This window comes from Pundamilia nyererei, unplaced genomic scaffold, assembly GCF_000239375.1.
Source record: "Pundamilia nyererei isolate P.nyererei 1_Seehausen unplaced genomic scaffold, PunNye1.0 scaffold00002, whole genome shotgun sequence".
Taxonomy (NCBI): domain Eukaryota; kingdom Metazoa; phylum Chordata; class Actinopteri; order Cichliformes; family Cichlidae; genus Pundamilia; species Pundamilia nyererei.
In genome coordinates, this window is record NW_005187403.1 from 1,433,422 (window position 1) to 1,445,388 (window position 11,967).

Here is an 11,967-nt window from a genome sequence, read left to right on the forward strand (position 1 = left end):
TATGTAAAACCAGAAATCCATGCCGTGACCACCTTAAACACATACACATTTGCACACAGCTGCTTCAACGTGCCATAAAAAGAAAAGAATATTCAAATGCATTAAGAACTGACTTGTTCTGTTCATATTTCTATCTGTGGATCGCCATGGACCTTCAGCACACACACGCATGCACATCAAAATGAGCTGCTTTGGCTGCTCCTCTCCTCCTCATGGACATTTACCAATGTAAAATACCACAGTGACAATCAAACTGGAGTAAGATTTTCCTGCAGATATACAGCCTGCAGAAGGTAATGCTTTTCTTTCTCTTTGAAAAAAACACAGGTGGATTCTATCTGAGTGAATAAAAAGAAGAGAGGAGAATACAAGATGAGGAAATAAACGAGGAAGTAATGTTGGAGAATGGAGGAAACAAAGAAGGGGTACAGGTGTTGAGGGAATAAGAGAAGAGTAAACGAAACAAAAGGAGAACAATCATAAGCAGAGGAGAGGAAGCAAGATGGGAAGAAACTATGGGAGAGGAAAGGAAACAAGTGGAGGGGAAAGAAGAAGAAAATCAGGTGAATAGAAACACAAATTTTAAAACAAGTGGGGAAGAACAAAGATGAAAGGTAAGAAGAGTGGACAAAAGAAAGCAAAAAGAGAAGTTACAAAAAGAGAAGAAATAAAATGGGATGCTGGGACACATGAGGAAAAGAACAAGAGGAGTGGAAGCAAGAATAAAATTATGAAACCAAGGGCAGAACAGAGGAAATGCAGAGGAGTTGGGAAGAATAAATGGGAGACGAAAAAGGAAGAGGAAAACAAGAGAAGAGGAGGAAACAAGAAGATACAAGAACTGAGGAGGGGAGAAGAAACGAGAGCATACGAAAGAAGAAGAGATGAAAATTGGTGTAAATAAGAAGATATAAATCAAACAGAATGGGGAAAGAAATGAAACAAGTAGTCAGGAAAGTGGAGAAGAGGACAAGAAAACAGATGACAGAAACAAGATGAGAGGAAATGACAAAAGAAGAAATTTAAAAAAAAGAAAGTAGACGAGAAGAAATCAAAGAAGGTGAAACTGGCAGAAGCAAGAAAAGAGAGAGATGACAAGAGGAGCAGAAAGGTAAAGATTAGAGGGTGAAATGAGAGGACAGGAAACATGATGGGAGGAGAGTGGGAGAGGGGAGACCCTAGAGAGGATGAGGGCTTATCCAGGGGAGAAGATTGGGAGACCTGGATGTTGGTTTAGTCTGGCTCTTTCTGTTTGTATTGTCTGGGTTTGTTGCTGTTGTTTGCCCAAGCTTATATGCCTATTTTATCTGGTGAAAAGTTATGTGCTCCTCTGAATCTGTCTGAATCGTTTCGCTTTTCCTGTCCTAAGCATTTCGCACTGAGCAGCTCTCCAGCTGACTATACTCTCCTGCTTTATGTTCATTCCAACAGCTTTAAATTTCAGCGATTCCCCTGGCTTGCGCCTGGATCAATATTCCTTCTGTGGTTTGTTTTCTGGCAGCTGACATAACTTGGCACACCAGCGAGGATGAGTGTTGATCCTTGGTATGGCACATATGGGCTGCAGTGTTAATTCTTAGCACTGTAGATCCTGCACTGTTGATTGTGTCCAGTGTTGACTCTGGAGAAGCGTCGCTTGTTGATTCGCTTGTGTACATCTGCTGTCAGGGCCCCCAGTGGTGGCCTGCTAAACGGGGAAGAGCCTGCCTGGCAGAGCAGGGTTGTTTGTCTGCCTCCAAACATATTGATCTCCTGCAGAAGGGAAAACATTAGCGATAGCGTCTGCACAGGCTGGGCTGGAGGTGGGTAAATAGCTTTGTCAGGTCTGGCGAGCCTTCTCTGCCTTGTAGGAAATGAATAGCAGGTGTATTTGCTGAACGTTTGGAGGAGGGAATCTCCTGCCAGGCTGACAAGGCGGCCAGGATGATGGGATGTTACAGCAGACCCCATCCTCTTTTTTGGTCATTAATGTGTGTGTGTGTGTGTGTGTGTGTGTGTGTGGGAAGGATGAGGCTGGGTGTTGCCTATATATACCATAGCCACAATATATTTCCTCTGCATGTCAAAAAAATACACAAGTTATGATTTAAACAGTCTAATCAAAACTAATTCAGCAGATTTGTTTAGATGCTCAAGTTCGACCAGTTTGATGTAAAGAAATATTCAATTTGAAGGCCTGACTGCCCATGATGACTGACAGAAATCCCAGAATCTTCCTTACTGTCTGTGCATGTTGCTTCCATTTGCACATAAACAAACACACATGTGACAAGCTGACAGAGGAAAAGGAGTCCAGGATATGAATATTTAACAGTAGCCTCTTGCAGCGCAGAGCCTGCCAGTCATTGTCAAATAGGACTTAATCTTTTCAATTTCTGCGTGCAAATATTCACACTGGCCACTGTTTGTTGCCCAGATTAATGAGGCTCTCTGCCCATAATCCTCCGCCGCTAATTCAAGTGGCCGCCGATGCGGTTAGCCAGGGGAGGACGAGGTGCTGAGAACACATACATAGCTGAGATTATTTCAACCTCCCCCCCTTCCCTTCCCCCATCTCCTCTTTTTCTGCCCAGCCTTCCCACTTTGTCATGCTGAGTCCAGTCCAATTCACACATCTTCTTCTGTATGCAGCTGACCAATGGGAAAGCTTGTATATGTAAGTGGATTAATGTATAATTTATTATAATGGATATTTGAAAAGGAAATTAAGTGGGAATACAGTGAGAGCAGCTGGGGAAATATGAATGGATCTGATAACTTAATGAGAGTAAAGAAAGAATTTCACATGTTTTGTAATTATTATATAATCCGTATTTTTGCCCAAATAATCAATGGCAATCAGCTATTTTTCCCCCAGTCGGTCATAAAAGATTACATGATAAACTTATTTCTGAGAAATGTTCTCCAGTGTACAAAAAGTTGCATTCAGTTAACGCTTTCACTGAAAACTCACAACACTGAACATTTCTGGCATTCAGCTGAAGGGAAAAAAGCTATGAGTAGCTGATTAAAAGGTTTTTTTTCAGTCAGAGATGTGTTCTTGTCTGTTTTTGTGGCGTCTTTGTTGACTCGTGATGAATGTGTTCTTTCACAACTCTTGTGCTTTTGGGGGGGAGAAGCAAATATGCTTCTCTGTGATAATCACATTACATGATTTTAGAGTTGATAGAATTAAAAAAGAGACCATATCGGTTTGGGTACGCATGTCCATCTACTAGATATTATAAATCATTCTACAACTGCGTTATCACATTGAAATAGCTCAATCACGCCAGACGTCAAATGTCATTTCCTCTAGAAGAGGGCAGATACTACCAATCTCCAAACTAGCATGACTATGTAACTATTCTTTTCATCATGGCTATATTTAGCTCTAGCCTGATGTGTGCAATGTGTGCAAAATGAACAGTACATGCATTTTTTAGATCACTTGTCTGACTATGGGGTTGCTTGGAGGGGGCACAAACCAATAAAGACAAAAAAACCCATTCACAGTCACCTCCAAACCTACGGCCAGTATGGAATCACCAATTAGATTAGCAAATTTAAACCTAGAGTACATTTGCTGAGAGGAAACAGTGCTCATCCCTGCACTGCTTCCCTGCCCTTATAATGAATAACAGAAAAATTCAATTATATTTTCTTAATCTGGATTGGACATTTGTACATTAGTCTGGGGTTGCTTGGGGCAATATCATACACTCTGTATAGAAGATGGACATAGCCACTGTGACGCTTTTAGATTGTGAAGCCTCAAGTTTAGCATTTTAGCTATTGCTTGAGTGGATGACTGAGTGGGTTCACTGCTGCTATCATGATGCTTTGAAAACAAAGGTGAAGGAAGGGGGATTTCACTGCATGCTCATTGGTTAAAGAAAAGCAAATAAAGCAAAAAGTAAATTCTGTATCGTTCTCTTCTCTGATTCTAATAATGACCATAATTAACAAAATGAACTTCATGTTTTATTCATTCAGTATGACCAGGAAGTAGTTAGTGTGCTCATAAATTCATCAGAAAAGTGTTTATGGAGGTCAAAGAGCTATTTACGGTTTATTTTTCCACAAACAACCTAGTCTTTTTGCAACTACATGTGCTGCCCCTATAGGCAATCAAAAACAATACATGTTTAAAGCATTCTGACTCATTTTCAGACTCTGGAGTTACATCCATCTTCTGAACAGTCTGTGGTTAGAAGCAATGGCTGACTAATGGCTGACTAACCATGGTGCATTCGTATGAATCTATGATCTCTATGATCATTTGTTTAATGAGAAACATGCTTAAAAGGTGTTTTTATCCAAGTCGGTCTATGTTAGCATAACCAATCAGCTTTAAAGCTGGGGATTTTAACATTAGTGTCTGTGGAGACCCACTCTGATTCTTATTTGAGAAACTGCAGTTTTGTACTTAACTGTGGATTTCTTTTTTTCTTCTGCCACTTGGGCACTCAGCTTCCATTTGATTGGAAAGTGGGTCAGTCCAACTCACCCACTGTCATGCCTGCTTTTAAAGATTATATCTTCTTTTCTGACATGCGCTTTGAGCCTAGTTCTCAATTCACACACAGGCTCATAAGGTAAAAGCCAAAGCAGCTAGGCTATTGTGGTTGTTAAAAACAAGATGTTACATGATTCAATAGTTGATGATGAACGCTAAAGGCTCTGTCTCCCATTCTACTTTAAAATACTCTAAGAATCACAAGTAAGCCCCCAATCTGAGAGTGAAGTGCTCTATTGGGGTAATGTAGTGCCATGAAGTCTTTAAGATAAGATGGGGCCTGATTATTCAAGACCTTGTATGTGAGGATTTTAAATTCGGGAAGCCAATATGGGAGAAATCTACTCTCTCTTTCTAGTCCCTGTCAGTACTCTCTGTGCAGCCTTCTGGATCAACTAGAGGCTTTTCAGGGAGCTTTTAGAATAACCTGATAAAAATTAGTTTCAGTAGTCCAGCCTAGAAGTAATAATTACAGAAACTAGTATATTCAGCATCACTCTGAGACAAGATGCTTCTAAATTTGGAGATATTGCAATGCAAGAAAGCAGTCCCAATATTTGTCTAATATATGCATTATGATAAGGAAAGTGACTAAAGAAAACATGTGACCAGAGTGTCAGTTATATTATTATATAGAGATTAGAGAATGAGTAAACTAAGACTCCCAGAAACTGTATAAGCCACACAGCATCGAAGACATAATAATTAAGTTATTATTCTAGTGTCTTTACGTTACCATATAAAGCGCCTTGAGGTGACTGGTGTTGTGATTTGGTATATAAATAAAACTGAATTGAATTGAATACACACACATATTGTTATTGCACCTATTATTAAAACCAGCAACAATTATGGATGTTGTTAAACAACTGTAACAACATAATTTCATGTCTGTAAAGCCAAACTAGCCAAATTAAGGGTCCTTTATATGTCATGCTTTCAGTAAGGTCCAGCAGAGAGGCAGCAATCCAGAAAGCACACCACATCATTAGTCCATATGAAAATGCAAATGCGTTATCTAATCTCTAATCTAATCAAGGTAATCTCAAGGCTTTTTCACTTACCAGCAGAAACAGTAAAGCTGGTATTGTTTTTACACTGAGCCTGTGTGTGCATGTGTGTCTGTGGACAGATTTTGTCACCATGAAATCCTTCTAATCATGCCAGATTAAAACTATTATAACCAAGATCAGATGGAAAGTAGAGATGGAATGCGTCTGATCCATAAAGAGTATACTAAGGATGGACTCTACCAACCAATTTATGGACTCCTGTTTTGAAGCCTTGAGTTGTTTTTAATCGTTGCTGTCTTACCGTTCTAAAAGCAATAATAAAGCAACAATCTGAGGCGGATGTGACCTACAATCTAATGATGCTATGCATGCCCAAGGAGTAACAAGTAGAAATGGAGAAGTTCATAGATTCAAAACTCATCATATATACTCACTGGCCACTTTATTGGGTGCATATTTCAAGTACCAGCTTTACCATCAGAATTATCTTAATTCTTTATGGCATAGATTGCTGGAAACATTCCACAAAGCTTTTGATTACATTGACAGGATAGTATTGAGCAATTGCTGCAGATTTGCAGACTGCACATCCATGATGGGAATCTCCCTTTCTGCCACATCCCAAAGGTGCTCTGTTCGGTTGAGATCAGGTGACTGAGGAGGCCATTTGAGTACAGTGAGCTCACTCGTTCAAGGAAGCGGTTTGAGATGAGTTGAGCTTTGTGACATGGCTGGAAGCAGCCATCAGAAGATGTGTGTACTGTGGTCATAAAAGGATGAACATGGTCAGCCACAATACTCAGGTAGGCTATGGCATTTGAACAATGCACAATTGGTGCTTTTCTTACCTGAGAGGAGTGACCCAGTGTGATCATCTGCTGGTTCATCTGCTGTGCCTTTCCATTAGCTGTGTGGTCATTCTCCTCTGACCACTGATGGCCACTCACTGAATATTTTCTCTTTTTCAGTTTATTCTCACTAATCAGAGATCAGCATTTTCTGAAATATTCAGACCAGCCTGTTTGGCACCAAGAATCATGCCACATTCAGTCTTTTAAATCACCTTTCACCCATTTTGATTTTCAGTTTAAGCTTCAGCTGGTCATCTTGACCGTGTCTACATACCTGCATTGACTCGCTGATTTGATATTTGTTTTAAAATGCAGTTGAACAACTATACATATTAAAGTATATGGCATATGTAAATACAATCAAAACCTTCCTGCAATCAGATTATTGCTCCCCTGCTGGCCATTTGAAAGATTGCTGGTTCTTAAACCTTTATTCATCAGTATTTTGTTTTTTTTCCAGTGTCCTTTTCTATAAATTGATATAATGAAAATCTAAAGAATATGTCTAATGGTGTATGTATATGATGTGATTAAAGCCAATAATGATGAAGATTACCTTTAATAAACCTTTTTTAATAAAGCTTTATGGCCAATATGGCGAATAGGACTAGTCACGATGATCAAAACCTAATCTTAAGCAGATATGGGCACCTTTTGAATTGTTTGGAAAATCTTGAACCTGTCCTTTAACAGGATATAAGATCAGCTTTCTATCTGAATATCTCTGAGGTAAAAATAGAGGCAACCAACAGTCCAACGAATGCTAAAAGAATAAGGCAAAATGTAGAAATGCTTGCCCACTAAAAAATATTAAAACAAAAGCCAAAAGGTAAAGGTTTTCATATGTCAGTCTTACCTAAGTATGGAGAATGCAATGAGAACTGCTAATTTCACTTTATTTTGCTGAATGTAGATTACTGCCGCAAAAAAAAAAAAAAAAAAAAAATCCAAGCAATTTTCATGTGATCTAACAGTATCGTCATTCTTTGTAGTTCATACAGTAAATGTCAACTGGTGATCCTGCTGTGGGCAGTCCAGATAGCTTTCTGACCCTCGTGATCCTTCCTCAGGGTGACTCAAATGAGGTTAAAGGTCCATGTCTCTCTCTGTCTCACACATACACATGCACACACCTCACTCCCACTACCTTGGAGGTGCAGACCATTCTCCAAGTCAGCTGCTTCCCACTCTTTATTTCCTCCAGTTTTTTTTCTCTTCACAGGAAATGCCAACCCTCTCTCCTCTCCTCTCTGCTCCTCTCTTCTCTCCTCTCCTCTCCTGGTCACTACCCAGAGCTCTTTAACTAAAAGCACCTTCAATGCATCGCTTGGTCCATTAGTGTTGCCAGATAGGGGAGGTTGGATCCTGGCGGCTATGTGTGACCCTACTCTGATTAATAGAGTAGGTGAGGGCAAAGGTGCAATGCACACCCCCATTCATTACTTCATTAGGATGGCCCACAGTGAAAGGTGATCTCCCTCATTATATCTCAATGAAGGGGACTGAACTCGGCACAGTGTGAGCCATCCAGTCAGGCTTTTACTCTCTGCAAATGCCCAGAACCAGCCACCTGTCTTTTTACTCTGTTCCGCATAAAGTCACACCACTTTACACCATGGTTGACAGCGGGAAAGAAATTCAACCTGATGAACAGTTGCACACATCAACTTGTGACTCCTGCTCACCTGGAGCTGAATAATGCCCTAATTATCCATTCACAAGAGCCACGTAGCATTCCGCATCAAGTTTGTGCATATTGTTTGTCTGTATGCAGAAACACGGGTGATTTAGTGCCCACGGGGTGAAAGGTGAATCTGTTTGTTTGAATTACTCCTTTATTCCGAGTAATAGAGAAGGTTATATTTGTGGGCTGTGTTTGTTTTCCTTGATGATACTTTCCAATTATTGCCTGTCCTTTCAAACAAAGCACATCTATTCATACAGTATGAGTGCAGATTCCTGCTGAGCACAAAAACACACAAAACTAATTCCAAGTGCTTCTTTCAAAACAAATTCTTTGCAGTTTTAATTGAACAGAAAATTTGAAAGGTGTATGAGGGGAAAATATAACGATCGTATTTAGGGACTAAAAAACACCAAACAACAAAACAGCAAAATGAAGCCATGCGAAATTCACAGGGGGGAAGATTTTTCTGACTCTAAATGTTAATTCTGTACTGCCTGGTCTGAGTTCTGAGGCTTCGAATAATGCGCATGTTCATTTTTCAATCTTTTTAAATAGTTCAAAAAAGGCATATTATAAAGATGTATTGTGTCCTACTTGTATTATCTATGCCTCAAAGCCTGGCGTAGCTTCTTACTTAGAGCATAGTCCTCATTTTCTCGGAGAAAAAAATGGCTAAATTACACGAATAACTGACTTTACTCCAGAATTATGTGTTCTTTCATTTTAATGAAAAGGATCACTGGATTTTACAACGAGCCAACCCTATATATGCCATCGTTCTGCCAGAAATACTCACTAGACCTATAAATATGTATGAATACAGTCCTCGGCATTTATTGTCTTTTTGCAAAAAGCAAACAAACAAAAAAACTACTATCGAGCTTTTATTAAGCAATTTAAAATAGTAATTCAACTGAAATTACACACAGCCTGTGCTACACATACACACACAAATATATAAATATATATGTGGTAGTTTAATGGATCTTAATGGTTTATTTCTCAATTGGAGGAAAATACATGTGTATGACATACATGCAGACAATTTTCACAACAAATTAACCACGTGGAAGTGGAAACTTTGAATTTGAGATTTTGAGAGTTTTTTGTTTGTTTTTTCTAGTTGAGATTGTTGGCCAAACCAAAGCCATATCTTTTTTATAAGGACTCAAAGACTTATACATGCTCTTATTATGACAAGGCTGGATTACTGTAATTGTTTGTATATAGGTTGCTGGTACAAAACGCTGCTGCTCGCCTTTTAACTGGGATGAGAAAACATGACCTCCAGCTTTAGCATCACTTTAACTGGCTTCCTGTCAATTTTATGATTCATTTTAAGATTTTATTGATTGTTTTTAAGACCTGATCTTATTCATGTCCACACTCTTGTCAGAGGTGGCTGAACTTTTTCAATTGCTGCCAAAGTCTCGGGAATGCCTTACCATTTCATAATCGAACTGCTCAAACTGTTTCTACTTTTAACTATTTGCTCAAGACTTATTTCTACTCTCTGGCCTTTAATTCGAGCTAAACCTTGACATATGTGTGTGTTTTTTTAAGACCTGTGAAACGCTTTGCTTGTTGTTTTAAATGTGCTATACAAAAAAACTATACAATACTCTACAAATAAGCATGACCTTTTCCACACAATAACTTAAACGAATGTCCTGAAAGAGAAACTTTTCAAAGGTATGCTAAGAAATATGACAAGTAGCCCTTAAAACACAGAATGTACATGAAAGATTGACAGAGCATCTGGGTCTGATATTATTTACTTTACCTTTATGATTTGAATATCTCAATTAGTATTTTCAAATCATAGTTAATATAACATGATGTATGTTTTATAAATTATATTCGCTATTAGATGAATAGCAGCAAATCCTGCGGGAAAGAATTCAGACTATGAATGAATTCAAGGTGGCTTTTCTGAGAGACTGAATGTGATGTTCTTTTTCTTATTCTCGTACTTATTTTTAAATAATTGATTGGGTTAATTTATTTAAGAACCAAGACCGAGTGGTAGATTTAAAAATAACAATGCCCCCGGTGATGCGTGTCAAGCACGTGTGCATTCAATTATGCAATCTTATATGCACATAGGTGCATACATGCTTGAATATGAATTTATCTGTGAGGGCAGGGTTGGCTGCCTCCAGTGGGATAGAGGTGTTGGTGGTGCCGAGCAGGAGGAGACAGGAGCAGGGAAGATAGAGGGGAGCGAGAGAGTCCCTCAGGCGTGTCCGGGCTCTGATGGCTCCCCTGACAACCTCCTCTGTAATGGTCTCCCTCTCTCTCTCTGAGTGCTGTGAAATTGCAGGCCGGCGCTCTACAGCTGAGGACTCAGAGGAGACAAACGGCCTTTTAATTCAGAGCGCAGAGAGGTGACGGAGAGGGAGGCCCTAAGGGAGGGCTACCAATCAGACATCCATCATACTAACCTCTCCCCTGGGACTGGCCCTGCCAAAGAGGGGCCCTGGAGGTGGTCTTGAGCGTACATGTGCGCGCGCCTTTGGGGTTGGGGTGACACCGCATGCATAGGAGGGAGGTAGGAGAGGGGAGGAAGCGGTCTGCTCAGGTGTCTGGGCTGCGATGGTGCAGAGTGGAGGGGAGTGAAGCATTGAAGATGAGGTCTGAATTTGGGTGTGAGGGCTGAATTTCTTTCCCCCTCCCCATGTCTCCCATTTATTTATGTACCTGTTCTAGATTTATATTCCCATCCACCACTTCTTCCCTTCAATTTAAGACTTCATTTCAGCTCGCAGTGCAAAGCAAGCACCTAAAAAATGATCCAGCTGCTTCAACCTGATGGGGTGTTTGCCTGTTTTTAAGAACATTTTCATAAATTTAATCAGCACAAACACGTAGATTCTTCAGTGCTGTAGGAACCGAGACTGAAGAAAATCCCAGGTTCAGGGTTTGTGGACATTACTTGTGTTGTTTAAATTATCGCCTTTATTCCTCCTGCATTATGAATAAAACTACGGAGAGGGAGAGACCTGGATGCTGCACGGCAGAGATATTTTATGAAGACCTCTCAGTAAAGAAAGGTGACTGATGTTCAAACCACTTCAGATGTTGGTCCTTGAAAAATATGTGTTGTGATGGTCTGTCAGCCTGCATAAACAGTTGCAACGCGCAAACAAACCCCACCCTGTCCTTTAAAAACAAACTAATAATTTCAGAAGTAAACATGTTATTATTAAACGCTTCATCCAAATTTCTATTTAATTATTCTCGTCTGATTTTGAAAGGTATTCCAATCTTTTTTATGCGCTGAATGACAAAAATCAGTCCTTCAGCACTTTACCATGCACAAAGCCTTTTTTTTATGCAGGCAAAAAGACAAAAAAGGGGGATTTTATTGCTAAACTTTGTATGTGATGAAAATAAATTCCAGGGTGCAGGTAAGTGAACTTTACTTTGTCTTTCATTTTTTTCATTCAAAGTTAATGTTTTATTAGGACATTTTTGCTGCTTTGTTGGTGGGCTGCTTTTTAAGTTACTTTATAAAAGACAAATGTGTGTTTTGCCATTAGCTAAATGAGGTGATATGACTGCTGTCTGCACGACAGTGGAGAAGGAAGCAATTAAGGATCACAAAGAATGCGTCCTTAAATTTGATGCCACGTGATTGTTAGTAAGGTCAGCTGATTCTCACTGGGGGAAAAAAGGGAAGCCTGCTGCTGTCCTTGGTGCTTGCTGCCTTTGGTACCATGGACAGCTCCCTCATTTTTTCTCCACAGGTGAGTGTCTCACTCTTTGGGTGGTGTTTAGCGTGCACAGAAGAGCAGAACAAAGCAAAAGCAAACAGAGCTTCTTTATACCCTTGCACAGCTGCATTCAAACAAGAGGTTTGCCTCACATGCTCTTTTTCCCACTGTGGGCTTTTTGTCTGTACCTCCCTGACCCCCC